This window comes from Ambystoma mexicanum, chromosome 5q (assembly GCF_040938575.1).
Source record: "Ambystoma mexicanum isolate Mex_15411 chromosome 5q, UKY_AmexF1_1, whole genome shotgun sequence".
Classification (NCBI taxonomy): Eukaryota; Metazoa; Chordata; class Amphibia; order Caudata; family Ambystomatidae; genus Ambystoma; species Ambystoma mexicanum.
Genome location: NC_090933.1, coordinates 851,589,028 through 851,606,859, shown reverse-complemented (window position 1 = coordinate 851,606,859; position 17,832 = coordinate 851,589,028).

Genomic DNA, 17,832 nt, shown 5'->3' with positions numbered 1-17,832 from the left:
AGACTCCATGCTGATATCCAGCGACAACCCCTGCCAACAAGCGGACACTTACCACAACTGCCTCACATCCACTGTCAATGCTATAGCTCCTCTAACAACTAAAACTAAACGCACTGACAAACGTATGTGCTTTTGGTTTAATGATGACCTTGTATTACTTAGGAGAACTAAGCGTGCCTTCGAACATACCCATAAAAACACCCTACCACAGAGTCCAGCATAGCCTTCCAGGCGGCTAATAACATTTATAAAACGGATATCATCACTCGCAGCCTTTAATGACCGAATCAGCAACGCCACATCTGATTCTAAAGAATTGTTCTCGATTTTGAGAGAACTGGAAACTCCCACACCAACATCCAACATATCGATCGCTAGTAAAGAGTGGTACACTAGCCGCCAGGATTGATCTTCTACAAAACAAAATTGCATCCAAAAGACAACTATTAGCTGATAAATCCACCACTGATAACCATATCCGGAATGCGAACGTAAACTCCAATCCCCTCTTCTCATTTACACCAGTCTCCCAAGAAACAGTACTTGATACTATCTCCAAACTCAAAGCCTCGAATTGCAAAGGAGACTCCGTCCCAGCGCAAGTAGTCAAATCCTGCGCCCATACCCTCATACCCATGATTACTTACTTTGTCAATGCCTCTTTTAATGCCAATCTAGTCCCAGCCAGTATTAATCTGCTTCCAGTGCCACTCTGGAACCAAGCCTGGGTCACACCCATACTAAAAAAAACTCTCTATATCCTACTGTGCCCATCATTTACCGGCCAATAACAACAGTTCAATTTTTACTTAAAATCCTCGGCAAAATAGCCAACAATCAAGTCCAAGCCCATCAACGTAACCAGCTCCTTGGTACCAGACAATCTGGTTTTAGGCCTAATCACAGCACGGAAACGGCCCTTCTGGATCTGAAAAACCAGATGGATACTATCAGGGACACAGGAAAACTCTGCGCTCTCCTCCTACTGGACCTATCCGCAGCGTTTGACCTTGTGGACCATAATAAACTCTGTTCTACCCTAGTTAAACATTTTAATTTCTCTGACGCCACCATGTAGATTAAATCCTTCCTAGCTGAACAAACCTCCAGAGTTTCCATCAGCAAAGAAGCTGCAGACCCCATCCCAGTCCCCATTGGAGTACCCCAAGGCTTGTGCCTCTCACCAACTTTTTATAATGCATACACTAAACTCCTCTTAGCAGCTCTAGGCGATATGGGTGTCATCTACACAAACTTCACAGATGACACCCAGATCCTCATTCCACTCTCAGGGAATTACACCCAAGATACTCTGACCATCAACAAAATCTATGCCATAATACAGAACTGGATGGCGCTAAACAGTCGCTACCTCAACGATGAGAAGACAGAGATTCTCATCGTGGGCTCCCAGACTAAAATAAGTGCACTCCACCCAGATTATTCCTCCATCAACATTGACGGCACAATGATAACTGTACAGAAGCAAGTAAAAACTTTTGGAGTCTATCTAGATGCGAACCTTGCAATGACTAAACACATTAGCAACCTCTCATCAACGACAACCTACACCGCCAAACTAATTGCCCTAAGCCGCCAGTTTCTTACCCCCATCAATTGTATCACGCTGGCCAGGGATTTGATCCTATCTAGACTTGACTATTGCAATGTGGTACATCTTCTACTAATATTAAAAAGCTACAACTCATTCAAAATAAGGGTCTACGGGCTGCCTTAGGAATAAGGAAATCCGATCACATATCCAAGATCAGAAGAGACACGCACTGGCTTCCTATCGAAGCGTATTCAAAACTCTATGCATCACCTACAAATGCCTTCATAAAAAAGCCCCCATCTACCTGAATAATGCCATAACTGAGAAAAAATACACAAGAACACTAAGATTTAATAACCACCTACTGTTAACCACACCCCACTTCAGAAAAACTAGTAGTTTCAAATACCTAGCTCCCAAACAGTGGAACTCCCTTCCATGCAGTATCAAAAAACAGGATACATTCACAGGCTTTAAAAAACGGTTAAAAACTGTGTTATTTAACCAATATTAAGAAAGCCGCTACCTCCTTACTTGTAAATAATTCCTGTATGTGTACTGTACTCTTATTACTATGTAAATTCTTTGTATGTATGCCTGTACCCATGCTATAATTGTGTTTCAACTATTGCCATAGTTGTGCTTTAACTATTGTTCTAAACAAGCTGTCTGTACCCTCGCTGTGATACCTAAGGGTCTGGGCGTGTAACAAATGTAATAAATAAATAAAAATAAATAAAATAATGACACATGCAGCAGTTCCATTTGTGTCAATTGTACTAAAAGGGTCAGAGGTCATGTTGTCTGTGAAAGGGCCATGTGAATGCCACTGCACACCACACACCCTACATGCATTCTCACAATGTGCATTTCTGTTACCCGAAATAGGATATATGCTAGCTAAACTGCATTTTGCATGTGCATGTTTGTCTTTTCAAATTAACACTATACAGCCTGTGCCACCAGGATATGGGCAGAAGTATGACATTGTACCCTTTATGTTGCTCCCGTGCAGGTGATGCTGGTTATCCCATGATGCCATGGTTGATGAACCCCGTGAGGCAACAACACAACATCCACGAGCAGGCATAACGACCGTGCCCATGTACGTACTCGGTGCACCATTGAACAGACATTTGGCCTGTTAAAGGCGAGGTCCGCTGACAGAGCAGATCGGGGGAGCACTTATGTACAGCCCTGAAAAGGTGGGACAGATAGTGCTTGCATGTGCCATGCTCCACAATGTGTATAGGGCGCAACATCCCACTGCCCCCCGACATGGAATGCACCCACCAGAGCTGAGGATGGCAGTGATGAGGAGCTGGCAATTGCACAGCGCCGTAATGGCATGGATGGACTTGTCGCACGAGATGAACTTATACACCACGACTTCTAATCACATGTCACACACGCGAGACAGGCCAGCTAGCGCTCTGGGCACTGCACATAAATAAAATCACTTGCACTGAAAAATCAATGTCCAGTCATACTATAATTTGTGATAAGAAAATATATACAAATGTGAATCATCCCAATACTATACACCCCGACTATCCCTCCCCACTACCCCTACCCAACTGTCTCTAGCCAACTCCTGTCATGTTTTACAGTGTACATTAGCACGACTCACAGACAGGGCACTTATGCGTCCATGGCCTATTTGCATCCCCTTTTTGGCTCAGGTTTGCGACTATGTGCCGAGCGGAACAGCCGCATAGAACGCCGCCTTGGGCTGCTCTACAGAGAACTACCAGGTGTTGTGCTTGTTGATGAAGCCGGTGGTAGTGCCATGGGCCGTCGGTCCAGGAAAGCTTGGAGCAACATGGCCATTGTTTCGGTGATGGAAGACATCACGCTGTTGCTCTCCCTTACCCTCTGTGACATCTGGACAATGGCACATGTGCAGCGACCAAGTGCACGTGCATTACGTCTTCCACTGGTCTGCACGCCCTCGCTCATTAGCTGGGCCTCCTAAAGGTGCTGCTGCATCAGGGATGTGAGTGCATCGTGCCGTTGCTTCATCCTGGTGAGGGAGCCTTCAATATCCCTCACACTGGGGAAGGGGGGATGTTGGGGGCTAATTGGGCCCATGGGGCTGAAGAGCAGGGGCTTCTCAGTGCTCTGGTCTGTCGTGTCTCTAGTTTCTAGACCACCCTCTTCCGCTGTGTCATCTCCAAAGCGTGCATGTGCACAGCCTTGTGGCGGTGGTGGTGGCACTTCTGCTTCTGGGGCTGCCGGGGTGGGTGCAGCTTGTGAGGCCTGAGGTGGCAATGCAGGAGGAACCACAGGGGCCAGCAGTGACAGTCCTGGAGGAACCACAGGGGCCTGCAGTGGCAGTGCTGGAGGGAACATGGGGGCCAGGGGCGGCAGTGCTGGAGGAACCATGGGGGCCTGTGGTGGCAGTGCTGGAGTTTGCTGGACGGATGCAGCTCGGGTTGCAGTTGCACGTCTGCCTATTGAGGCTGTGGAGTCCTGGGTTGAGGTGGTGGTGGTCCTTCCGCGTTGGTGGCTGGTGCCCCTTGATGTGCTGGGATGGGCATCCTCATTGCTAGATGATTGTGCCTGAGGGGTCAGAAATGCAGGGCATCAGTGATGAGTGTGGATTGATGAGGCAGACATTAATGCTTTTGCTTTTTGATGACAATGCTGTGTCAGGAACATGGCGGGGGACATGGCATGGTGCACACATGCTTGTGTCATGGATACTGTGTGGGTGGATGTGTGATGTACCTACATGGTGTGTGGTATGCCGGAGATAATGTTGTGGTGTTCTTGTAATTTCTGGATAGGGTGTTAGGGGTGTGGCACACATGCTGTGTGATGTCGTGTTGGGGAGGGTTGTGCCATGGACGGGGTCCCCATGTGCCTGCTGCCTCTAGCACTTACAGGGATCGGTGGACATGTGTGTTCATGGGTCATGCTGGCTGGGACGAGGAAGTCACATGTTTCCTTGATGTGTGATGCTGGTCATTTGTGTCTGGGCTAGCATGGCTGAAGCACACCAATTTTGCTGTGGCAGGGGGATTTGTGTCTGAGTGGCAGCAGGAGCATGTTATGTTGGCGATACAGGGTGCCTGTGCTATGTTATATGTGTGATTGGGGTATGAGTGAGGTTTGGGGGTGAAGATGCATGTTGTGTGCAAACAGGTTGGGCGGGGTTGGGGGGGCGGCAGGGCTGTATTGGTGTTGTACACAAATCACTTGACGTGTTTTGCAGCTGTAGTGTATGCAGGGTGTACAGGGAGGTTGATTGGGGTTACGTGTAATCACCAGCCTCCTCGGACGTCATGGCTCCGGCCTCCGCAGCACCAACACCTTCTATGGACTCGAGGTGCAGCACACTGCTGCACGTCTCCTACCAGGGCTGCAGGTGGATGGGGGATGCGCTGCCACACCTGTGGCCATACCCTGGTTGCTCTGGGCTGACAGGAGGGTGCAGACCCTCAAGCTCAGGCCATCCCACCTTTTGGAGCAGTCACGCACAGTGTGGGGGGGTTGTGCCAACTGCTGTTACTTTCTGGGCAACTTCCTCCCAGATGGTCTTTTGGAGCTGTGCCTGCATGCGTTGGTCAGTGGAGAACAGTTGGTCTGCATGTTTGACAATGGTGTCCGCCAACACGTTTAGCTGCATCTCGCTGAAGCGTGGCTTGCGCCTCCGCGTTGCACAGACTCTTGATGTCATCTTGCTTTTTCAAAATCTGTGCTCAGGATTTTCAGTATGTGTCCTGTGCTCTCAGGATTGGAATGGATTGTGTTTTATCAATGACCGCTGGTCGATTTCCTGTTCCAGTGATCACTGGATTTCCGGTCACGGTAATTGCGGCACCGTTGTTACCGGTGCTGGTGGACCCGGCAGCGTGATGCCGGATTCGGAGTCACTGGCACCGAGGGTGCCGGTGTTGACATTTTCAGGAGGGTTGTTGGAATTACCGGCATGCCGGTGCCACTGTATCCAGCATGCCAGCTACAGTTCACGGACACGGTGGCACCGGCATGCAGGCAGTTAGGATTTCTTACCGCCTAACTCGTAATGAGGCCCAATATTACAAAACCTTGTGGAACAAGACGGAAGTAATTGGGATCTGATGATACATTGAGCTCTTTCTGCCATTAGAAAGACTCCCCAAGCTTCTACAGGATTCTCCCCGTTTGAATTACTTTAAGGACTGGCACCCCGAAATATCCTGGACATGTTGAGAGAGACCTGGAAGGAAAGAGAAGAAGCCCCAATTCCACCCTCCCAAACCGCCCACTGCCTTAAAGAACACATGACTATGGTAAAATCTTTAGTCCAGATGCATATGGCCAAGGCACAAGAACAGCAGAAAACCTCATACAATCGTAAGGTCACTTTAAAATCGTATTCAGTAGGACAAAAGGTGCTCGTGTTATTGCCAACCTGAGAGAAAAAGTTAATATACAAATGGCACAGCCCTTATGAGGTACTAGAAAAGACAGGACCCTATAACTACAAAATCTCCCAACCTGACCGTCGATTGAAACCCCAGGTATACCATATAAATCTTTTTAAAAAAGTGGAAAGAAAATCCTACAGAGTCCACTACCACGATTCTATCCTGTTTATTACCAGATGACTGATAGAAATGTACTTATCCCTCAACTTCGTAACACCCAGAAACAAGATCTCTATGACCTACTTGAGAAACCATGATGACACAGTGAGTCATCCGAATGGAAGACTCGGGAGCTAGAATGCAACACTACTCCTCCAATTTTCTGACATATTCAAAGAGGAGACAGGGAGAGTGAACAGGTTGTACTGGTTATATGTCTTTTATATCGAAGTAATTTATAACGAATGGCCATATATAAAATATTTTATCTTGAAAACTTTTATAGTGAAAACATTTTTTTGGGGGGGGGTCCCCCCCAAATCCCTGTTTCCCACCCCTAAACACCCATCCCAATAGTTTCCAAAAAATATTTAACCCTTTACCTCACCCTAAATTCATTCACTATAAAGGTTTTCAAGATAAAAGATTTGATATATGGGCATTCAATATAAAGGATTTGATATAAACACTGTATACCGGTTTTACCATCATATTCGTATCACTAAAGGCAAATTGGTACACCTCAAGCCTTATAGACTACCTGAGGTAAACAAGACAATCATCATTCAGGAAATCAGGAAAATGCTTGAAGTTAGTGTTACTGAACCATCTAGCAGTCCCTGGTATTCCCCATCGTATAAGTAGCCAAACCCTATGGGAGCTGGAGATTTTGTATTGACTTTAGAAAAGGCAATGAAATATCTGTCTTTGATGCTTACCCGATGCCCCGTATTGATGATCTTATTGACCGACTTGGAAACACTGTCTATATTTTTCTGCAATAGCCCTTACAAAAGGCTATTGGCAGATTCCATTATATGGTCCTGATAAAGAGCAAAATGCCTTTGCTACACCCCTAAGCTTGTTCTACTTTAAAGTCCTCTGATTTAGGCTACATGGGGCCATGCAACATTTCAACGGTTGATGAATAAGATCTTACAACCTTACTCTGACTTCTGTGGGGCATACATATACGACACTGTGATCCACAGTGGGTCTTTCAAAAATGGCAATCTGCTCCACGTTGCCACGCTTAACTCTCTCTCCGCACTCAAGCACTCTTCCGACATCTGCCACCTCCTGGAAAAACCTTGACCTTGATGTTCTTGCTCTCACTGAGATCTGGTTTAAGGACAGCTCTATCACAAGTTTTGACATTTTTCTCCCTGAAGGCTACAAGATTCTCTCTGAACCCAGGCCCAACAGACCAGGAGGGGGACTAGCCCTAATCTTTCCTGAGTGGATCCCTGTTTCCACCATCCCCACTCAGGCCTATTCCTCCTTCGAATGCCTGGTCTGCAGGCTCTCTCCTGTCTCCTCTCTTACTCTGGCCACCTTCTATCGGCCACCGAGCCAGTCCACCCTCTTCCTCTTGGAATGGGCTGACCTGGCATCTTCTCTCCTTTCTTCCTCCTCCCATTTGCTCCTGCTGGGGGATCTCAACATCCATCTTGACTCTCCTGACTCCTCAGGAGCTTTTCACAACCTGTGCAACTCGTTCTCTCTCTCTCCATTCTACCCTCTGGTCTGACGCACACTGTGCCGGCCACACCTTGGTTGCTCTTATCTCTACAGACATCCCTCTCTCTATTCCTCTCACCACCCCACTCTCATGGACCGATTGATTGATTGGTATTTTATTTATATCGCACTCATACACAAGTGTTTCAGAGCGCGACCAGACAAATGAGGGAAACAAGGGAGATCAAAAGCAACATCTTACTAGGCCCAGTGACATTGAGAATGTACAAGTGCATGGGAAAAGGAGTGGGGGAAGTGCAAAGTGCAAAGCAAGGAGAAAACAGATGAGTGATAATTAATACAAATAAATAAGGGCAACAAACAGAGCAGAGCAAAGGAGAAAACAGATAAATAATAAAAATAAATAAGGACAACAAACAGAGGTAGTGCAGTCTGCAAGTGCTAGGTTAATGCAGTAAACAGGGTATGTCTGATAAGTGCAGGAAGAAAAAGGGGGGGCTGTATGGGTACAGATACAGACCACAGTGCAAAGAGTGGCCCGAAGGCAGTGTGGGAAGGTGGCAAGGCGAGCAGGTACCTGGGCCCAGAAGACAGAGGGTAAGCCAGGTACACAGTGCCGAGATGGAGCACATCAGCAGGGAAGAGGGGAGGTGAAGGCAGAAGCAAAGAGGAAGGTCTTGTCGAGCTTCCGGAACCGGGGATGGTTCTTCTCAGGTTTCAGTGTGGCAGGGAGGCTGTTCCAGAGGGAGGCCCCAACCGAAGACAGAGATCTATCTACCCCCAACTTGTTTCTTAGAAAAACGACTGACTCTGAGGGAGTTTGAGGTAGAGGAGCGAAGAGCTCGAGAGGGTAGGTATTTGCGGAGGGATAGCTGAAGGTATTTTGGACCCAGGCCCCAGAAAGCCTTGTGGATAATGCAGAGGGTTTTGTATTTAATCCTTGCATCCAGTGGGAGCCAATGGAGGGATTTCAGAGCTCGAGAGATACGATCCCAGGGCTTGAGGCAGAGGACAAGTCTTGCAGTCCTGTTCTGGATTAGTTGTAGAGGGCGGAGAGTAGAGGTGGGTAGATTTAGAAAGGGGCTTGGCCCTAGCTGCACACTTCACCACCAAAACACATGACATCTTGTCTTCTCTCTCCTCCGCACCCACTCGTGCACCATCGTCTCCTGTTACCCCCTCGGCCGCCCCCACCACTCCCCTTTTTCTCTCCTGCCTCTCCCCTGTCACAACTGAGGAGGTCTCTAGACATGCCAGTCTATGAAAGCTTCTTCCAAACAGGTGCACCCCTGCCCCTCCAAAACCATCAAGGACAACATTGACTCATTAGCTTCTGCCTTGGCAGACCTCTGCAACCTCTCCTTCATCGCTGGAGTCTTCGCCATTTCTCTCAAGCATTCTCTTGTGCATCCTCTGCTAAAAAGAACCTCTGCCGACCACACTATTCTGGCAATCTATCGTCCGATCTCCATCACTCCTTTCCTGGGCAAACACCTGGATAAGTTGGCTATCTCTCAGCTTACCCTCCATACTGAATCTACTGGTTGTCTCCATGACCATCATTCTGGCTTTAGAGCATCCAGAGGCACAGAAACTGCTCTTCTGAACACCTGTGAAGACCTGCTCTCAAACCTTGACTCTAACTCTCCCTCTGTCCTCATTCTTCTTGAGCTCTCCTCTGCTTTCGATACGGTACACCACAACATGCTGATCTCCCATCTCCGTGAGACCCTGGGCATCACTGATCAGGCTTGGTGTGGCTAGCATCCTTTCTCTCTGACCGTCCTTCCCAGGTAGAACTCAGTTCCTTTCTCTCCGCTATTCCTCTCTCTACTTGTGGTGTCCCCCAAGGATATAATCTATCCACCTGAATATCTACATGGCCCCTTTGGCCAACATGATATCTGCTTTCACCCCCAACTTTCAGTGTTATGCGGATGACACACAGCTCTCTTTCAGGCTACCGTCGGCCTCTTCCTCGCTCATCCCAGACTGTCTGTCCGCAATTCAGTCATGGTGTGCTGCTAATGATCTCTGCCTTAATGCCAGTAAGACAGAGATTGTTTTCATTGGGACCCCTGCTCCTGTTTTCCCACTTTCACTCTGGCCGACCACCCTTGGTCCTGCGCCCTCGCCCACTAGTGAGGCAAAAAATCTGGTGGTCATCTTTGACTGTACTCTCTCCTTCTCTTCTCACAACTTGGACATGTCCAAAAAGGTCCACTACCAGCTGCATCTCCTCAGAGGTATTCCACCTTTTCTCACCTTCCCCCAGAGGCTCACTGTCTCCAGAGCCCTGGTTCTCTCCAGACTGGACTACTGCAACAGTCTCTTTCTCAATCTTCCTACCTCTACTCTCTGATCTCTTCAACTTATACAGAACAGAAATGCAAGACTTATCCTTGGCTTTAAGCCCAGGGACTGCATCTCTCTGGTGCTGAAATCCATCCAATGGCTCCCTGTGGCTGCAAGGATTAAATTCAGGTCCCTTTGCATAGTCCACAAGGCTTTCTGTGGCCAGGGCACTTACTATCTACAACGCTATATTCCTAAATACTCTCCTTCCAAAGCCCTCCGCTCGGCCTCCACCAACTCTCTCCGGGTAAGCTGTTTTTCCAAACAGAGATTTTGGGGTAGATTCTTATCTTCTGCAGGTGCCTCCCTGTGGAACAGCCTACCTGCCTCTCTCCATCTGGAGCCTGACCTCCTTAAGTTCCGGAAACTTCTCAAGACATTCCTCTTCTCTTCCTCTCTCCCTCTCCCTTGCTTATCTCCTTTCTCTTCTTTCCTGCTTGCCTCCTTCGTTCTCCTCCTAATGCACCGCCAGAGCCTCACAGGTCCCAGGCTCCCCCGCCAGTCCTGCACTTGCCTCCGCACTCTGCCTTGCACTACTGCACTCGGAATACGTTCCATGAGAGTGGCAACCACTCTGCACTTAACCTTGGTCCCTGCAGGACTGGGCGCACTTGTCTTCCTCCCCCTCACTTCTGTCTGCGCACTTGCACAACCTTGAATGTACTAGGCTTAGCATGTTTGTCTGTCCGGTCCTCCTCTATCTCCCCTCCCTAGCTTGGTTGTGCCTGCATGATTTGTATGATCCCTCTCCCCCCCACTCTTTGTCATGCACTTATACTAGCAGAAATGCCTCTGGCCTAGTATACTAGTTATTGCTATTAGATCATTCTGAATCTTCAAGACCTAAGAATGAAGATGATATCCACTTTCTCCCTTCCCGCCTTGAAGCACTTTGAAGCACTTCACATGTGTATAAGCGCTTTTCAAATATACAATTACAATTTCACAGAAGACCAGAGAAGATTATATATATCACCTCTATACAGTTGTGAGAGTCTTAAGAGCAGCGGGACCAACAGCAAATCCTAAAATGTGCAAATTGGCACAATCCGCAGTAAAGTACTTAGATTTTTTTTCGTGGTGAATGTACAGTACAGCCACAACAAGAGAAGATTAAAGCAGTCCTAGACACCGCTACACCAAGAAGGAAAAAAGATCTTAGGGCTTTCTTAGGACTAATCGGCTATTGCCATCGATTCCGCCCCAATTTTTCAAGAAAAACCGCTAGACTCACTGACAAATTGAAAAATGTAGAACCCCAGAAGATCAGGTGGCATGAAGAAGATCAAGAGTGTTATGTAACCTTAAAAGAAACCCTCAGAGCCCCATCCTAAAAGTGGGACATTTTTTAAAAGAGTTCCTCCTACAGGCGGCTCTCTAGCGGGACTAGGAACTGTCCTTTCCCAAGACCATGACGGCCTGCAACACCCAATACTCTACATAAGTATTAAACTATTCCCAAGAGAGAAAGTTTACTCTGTTATCGAGATAGAAGCTCTTGCTATTAAATGGGCCATTATCCATCTGAAGTACTATTAGTTGGGACGAATGTTTAGACTAGTCACAGATCATTCACCTGGTATGGATTATCCAACAGAAGGAGTTGAATCCCTGAGTTATGCAGTGGTTTCTGGATCTGCAGCCATACTGTTTCACAGTGGAACATCGAAAGGGTCGCAATCACGGAAATGTTGACTTCTTTTCTCGATTCCCCTCTGAAACATCCAGATCCAACCCGCATAGGGGAAGGGTATGTGAGGAATCTGAGGGTGTCTTCACTTCTTTCCCAACATATTTTTTTTTTTTTTTTTTTTTTACTTGTGTTTAATTGAATTTCAATTTTTACAAGATCTTTTCCTTCGCTCTGTTTTTGGGTGCTTCCTAAGATCGTCATTTGTTCTGTTTGTTCTTTGTGGTTTTCTTTAGGATTCTGTTTCATCTGAGTTAGGAGAAACTGGTTCCTATTAGATTACGAGAGGCTTTTTCTTCTAGTTTCAAACTGTCCAGAAATTTTGCAGTTGCTATAGTCAGGGAGATTGAATCTCCACTCATTAGCTTGTTCCACCAATCCTCTTCCCTTATGGTCTGAAACTTTAATTCGTGCGGATGAAGATAAGTTTGTCTGATGTCGCTCGTACCAGAACAGTGAAGGAGTAAGTGTCTAAGGGTTTCGATGTCCCCACTTTCGCAGAACCGGCACTTGTTAGACACTGATTGTTTCCTGATGCATAAGATCTCATTTGTCTTCAAGATGTTCAGGCGTGCTCTCAGAAAGATTGTACGCAGTTTTTTATCTGGGAATTTTTTTAAGTAATTTCTTACTTCGTCCAGCTTTTGTGTATTGGTTGTATGATGAGCCGAAGTTGTGTGGTCATCAGCTGTTTCAAGTGTTTCAATCCAATCTTGTAACTTTAGTTTTTTCTTTATTTTCCCAGGAATGCGTTCGATTTCCCATTCAGAGCAACCAATATATGCAGCACGATTTAGGAGGTTGTTATACCATGTTGTTAGCATGGGGTTTTGGCCGCTCGTCATTTCTGCGAAAATAATTTCCAAGATTTTTGGGCGTGGGTGCCTTAAAATCTTTCCCAGAAATAGTAAGCTGTTTCTTTCCACCACTGATTTCAATGATTGCAGACTTAATTCCAAACGAATGTTTGCTACTGGAGTCGAGTTTGGCAACCGGAGCACTCTCCGCCAAAAAGATCCTTCCAGTTTTGCCCACAATGTTTTCGGAAGATAAGGCATTGCCTCTGCTCCGTAGGTTAAAGTTGGCGTAACTTTTGCTTTAAAGAATCTTATTATCGGTAGAATTGAAAATTTGCCGAATTTACGTTCCAAGGATAAGGCTTGTGCTGCTAGTGTTTTTGCCTTGGAGAATAGATGTTCTTGCATTGTTATTTCAATTCGACTGCAAGATAACTTAACCCCCAGATATGTGAAACTCTTTACGGTGTTTAGTTTTTCCGAATTCGCAAACCACTGGGGGCGTTTATTCTGTTTGGATCCTCTTTCCATAATCATTATTTTGGTCTTCGAAGTGTTGAGTTCCAAGTCATTTTTCTTTAGGTAGCCGGATAGGCTGTTCAATTGTCTCTGGAGCCCAATGGGCGTTTGATCAAATAGGAGAATGTCGTCCGCGTAAAGCAGACGTGTCACTTTCTGCTTATCTATTTGAGGAGGAAATGATCGAGTGTCATTTTCTGCGTCCACTATGTCCGCCATATATGCTTTATATAGTGCTGGTGCCAGAGGGCACCCTTGTTTGACTCCTCTCGCTGTCTTTATTCTTTTAGACAAGGAGCCTGCTGCATTAAGGCGTACTCTGACCGAGGTGTCACTATGTAAGGCCTTCATTGGTTCTAGGATGAATAGTGGGCAGTTTTGTTTTTCAAGTTTCATCCATAACTTGCCTCTATTGACGCGATCGAAGGCCTGGACCAGGTCGATCGTAGCAATAAAGATTTTCGGTTGACCTTCTAGGACCTTAGACTTCAGAATGCTGATCAGCATGATGTTAACGGAGGTGCCTAGGTTCTTTTCAAAACCCGTTTGAAATGGGTCTGCTGTTTTTGCCTCCTTTTGCCATGTCTGAAATTCATCTAGCACCAAGGAGCCGAAGAGTTTTCCGAATACATCTAGAAGTGCTATTGGCCTGTAGTTTGTCGGATCGTCTCTCCGGCCCTTCTTGTAAATGGGAACGATGTTTGCTGATCTCCACGAATCAGGAATTTGTCTTGTGTTTCTGCATCTGCGAAAAATTTCTGTTATTAATGGTGCCCAGGCTTTTGCATCCTGTTTTAGATGAATGTTGGATATTCCATCTGGGCCAGGTGGTTCCTATTAGATTACGAGAGGCTTTTTCTTCTAGTTTCAAACTGTCCAGAAATTTTGCAGTTGCTATAGTCAGGGAGATTGAATCTCCACTCATTAGCTTGTTCCACCAATCCTCTTCCCTTATGGTCTGAAACTTTAATTCGTGCGGATGAAGATAAGTTTGTCTGATGTCGCTCGTACCAGAACAGTGAAGGAGTAAGTGTCTAAGGGTTTCGATGTCCCCACTTTCGCAGAACCGGCACTTGTTAGACACTGATTGTTTCCTGATGCATAAGATCTCATTTGTCTTCAAGATGTTCAGGCGTGCTCTCAGAAAGATTGTACGCAGTTTTTTATCTGGGAATTTTTTTAAGTAATTTCTTACTTCGTCCAGCTTTTGTGTATTCTCCTCCCAGGTGTCCAGGGAAAGACTGTCGCTATCGGATCCTGATCCTGGGGGTGGATATGTGAGGGAGGATAACCTAGGTGGAGGAGACTTGGGGAGTGGGGAGGAGGCACCCTTGGGTGAGACGCTGTATCCCCCATTTCCATTTTCTAATAAAACCAATATCCCCCAGGCCTGTGTAGATTATTTCCAGTCCCTTCCCTATCATTTACATAAATCATTAAACCCCAGTCAGGTACTGGGTTGAGGAAGAGACACACCAGAGTCATACCTTCCCTCTTTTTGAATTCTTATTCACATGAACACCACATAGCTACTGAGACGAGGAGGCCACCATTAACACAGAAGACAGACTGGAAGAAGGACAAGAGCGGTCTAGTTGTTGGACTCATTATCGTGGAGCTAGGAACTTTAAATCAGGCTCAGCTGAGAGGCAAATGCAGAGGCACGGGGAGGAGCACAGAGAAGAGCATGAAGAAGCTCCTTGGCAGTCTGATTCGGAGCTGGGAAAGCAGTTTGGCACAGAGCAAGGTACTGGGCGCATTGGAGAGATTCCCAAACGCTCACAGGTGCAGGTCCACTGACTGCAGTTTACCGGAGCTCCGAAGTGAACAGTGGGGAAGCGAGGTAGCCGTGGAAGACGCTGTATGCCAGAGGGAACCACTGCAAGCAGACTGCGAGTGGAGATGTTCTCTGGGAAAGCAACAGAAAGTGCAAAGCAGACTGTGAGAAGACCATTGAGTCTGCCTGGGTGAGAAGGGGGCACCGGAAACGGGGGATGGGCGGTTTAGTCCAAAAGACATTTAATTTTGAATACCTGAATTGAATATAAAGAAACCAATATGAAAAAGTAATTAACATAATGAGAAGCCGTAAAAGTAGGCATTGCAAAGAATCAAATGAGCAAGCATTGCCATGAGTCCAATAAGCAAGTATTGGCAAGCTCCAAGAATAGTTGTGCAAAAGAACTATAACAGTAGAAAAGCCTGTATGCAAGAGAAATTTAGCAAAATGGCGCCAGATGCTTTGATAAAGAAACCTGAAACAGAGAATCTGTTTCCTAGCAGGAGAGTGTACTGGGAAGCTTATGATTGTCTGTGCAAAAGGACTATGATAGTAACTTAGTTTCCTTGCAGGAAAGTGTACTGGGAAGCCTATGTTGATCTTGCAAGTGAAAGCTACTAAACAAGTGAAGTGTACTCGCGCCTTCAAACACTTGTGTATAGGCGTGTTACAAATGCCATATCATATCATATATCATACTGGGAAGCCTATTTTGATCTTACAGGTTAAAGCTACTGAACAATTGAATGGTGACAAAACAAGCAATAACAAAGCTTCAAGGGCACTTGAAAGGATACCAATTCAAGCCTCGCTGTGAAGCTGAAACTGTGGCAAGATACCTATGAAACAGATCCATGCAAGGTGTGTTGGTTGCGTGACCTGTAATGGGTAGACCGTGTGGTATGATAACTGTGCCTAGACCGAATACACCCACCAAAGGAAAAGCCACTTTTGTGATTGAATGAAGGGAAACCTGCGGGTACCTTGGTGAAAGGTAACCAAGCCTTCAAGAGCTGGAAAGTATCCCAAGGAATTGTGTTATTTTTGAACATTGGAAGACTTGAAAGTGTGGGAAGGGAGCCCCTCTTTTGTGACGTGAAGTATTTGAATCTTGCGGAAGGCAAACCCCCTTTCCACTTAAGAGCTAGAAGAAGCTCTGAACTTTTATTTGAACACTTCTCATTTGATGCTGACATCCCTACACATTGTATACAATTAGATGTGAGGGCAAGTATAGGTTTTGGATGCAGACAGACATTTACTTTGGACTTCCTGACACATACTATCATTAGTTTTATTTAGGTAGGGAAATCCCATCTTAGTATAGGGCAAGTTAGGCCTTTTCCCAATGCTCCTTTTTAGTTAATTAAAGTTTGTATTTAAGTAGGCTGTTTCTACTTCATGATGCCTTCACACTCCATTCCAATTTAAGGTGTACCTCTGAATTCAGTTACCACTGCAAAAGTCCTAGTGTATATATGTATATAATGTTCCCTTACTTACCTGAATTGAAAAGTTAACTTAACATCGCCTAGTATGTTTGATTTAATTTTATTTGATTTTGCATTTATAGTGTAAATATCTCAAAGAGGACCTGGCAGCGAACTGCATCTAGGCGCAGCTATTAATATAGTGCTAATATATATAACTACAAGTGGGTAAGGGTCTTCTTGACTGTTTTGTGTGCTCACATGTCTATAAAAGGCCTCATCACGAGTTGGGTGGTGCAGTAAAAATGCAGTGGTAAAAGCGTTACTGCCACATTACTGCACTACCCAACTACGGGTTTTGGGGGAAAGTCATAGGATTCACCTCTGCTATGAGCTAGAGGTAAATCCGCTGATTTTCGGCATATTTTCGGCGCAATTTCTGTGGCGCAATTACCGCTGCAGTAATTGCACCGAAAATGCCCCATTGAGTCTAATGGACTCCGAAAAATGGGGATTTACACCGGCACTGTCACTTGTAATCCAGCGGTAATAACACCGGACCAAGTGACGGTAACAGTTATTCCGTTGGGCAGCATTCCGGCAGATTTACCACTGGGATACTGCCCAACTCGTGATGATGCCCAAAACTACAGCCCTTCTTCCTCCTAAAATAAGCCTGGCTGCTCAGCCATAGCTACCAAACGTTTTGGGTAGTTCAGGCCTATACTAAGACTTGAATCCCTTTACACTAAAAGGAGAGTGTTCTATAGTCGGACCATAGGTGGACTTTAGTAAAACTCCCTAACATCTGAATATTGACGTTTTTGATGAAAAGACAGGATAGATGATGATGGCGTTGTTCTTGTTGTATAGAGGAACAAATGCTTCGTGAAAATGCCAGTGCGATCCTGGAAATGCCTCGGAGGGACAGGGCCTCTGTATCCTTGTCCTTTATTGCTTTATCATGTATGTTCTGTCTTGTTTTCTGCTAAAGAGTTCATGTGGGACTCCTGGCGGTGCGGCTCATCCTCATTTTGGTTTGGTGAACAGATACCCTTATGGCACCCATGGGTGGGAGTACGACCCTGTACTCCTAGTGTATGTCACAGAGCAGGGTATGGGCTGGTGGCAGCTCCATGCTGAATTTGACAGGTGCTCTGAGTATCCTCCATTTTGGGATACCCAAGCCCTGCCATTCGAATCAGTTGAGTCCTGATATGAAACAAGATGGCCCCTGTGGCCTCTTGCTTTCTATCGCCTGTTACCTTGTCTTCCCGAAGTCCCGGGAAGCCCTGACTCTGTCCCTTCCCACTGACTGGCTGTTGGGTGGAAGTTCCATGTATGGTAGTGTGGGGAAGTTCAGGCCAGACCGGCTGGAGCTTTCTCAATGACTGGATGTTATGGGTACGCCCGTGGGGTGGGACCTGGGTGAATGGAGTGGGTGACAAATACGCATTCCATGTTATGGGTGTGTAGTATCTGGTGTTTTTCACAATGGCTGAGACAGCCCTGCCCGAATCTGGTATGAATGCAGTGTGGAGTTGTGATGCTGGAAATACATTGGAGGGACATGGCCTCCCTGTCCTTGTCCTGTAGTCCTTTTTCATTTGTGTTCTGTTTTGTTTTCTGCCCAGGAGTCCATGTGGGACT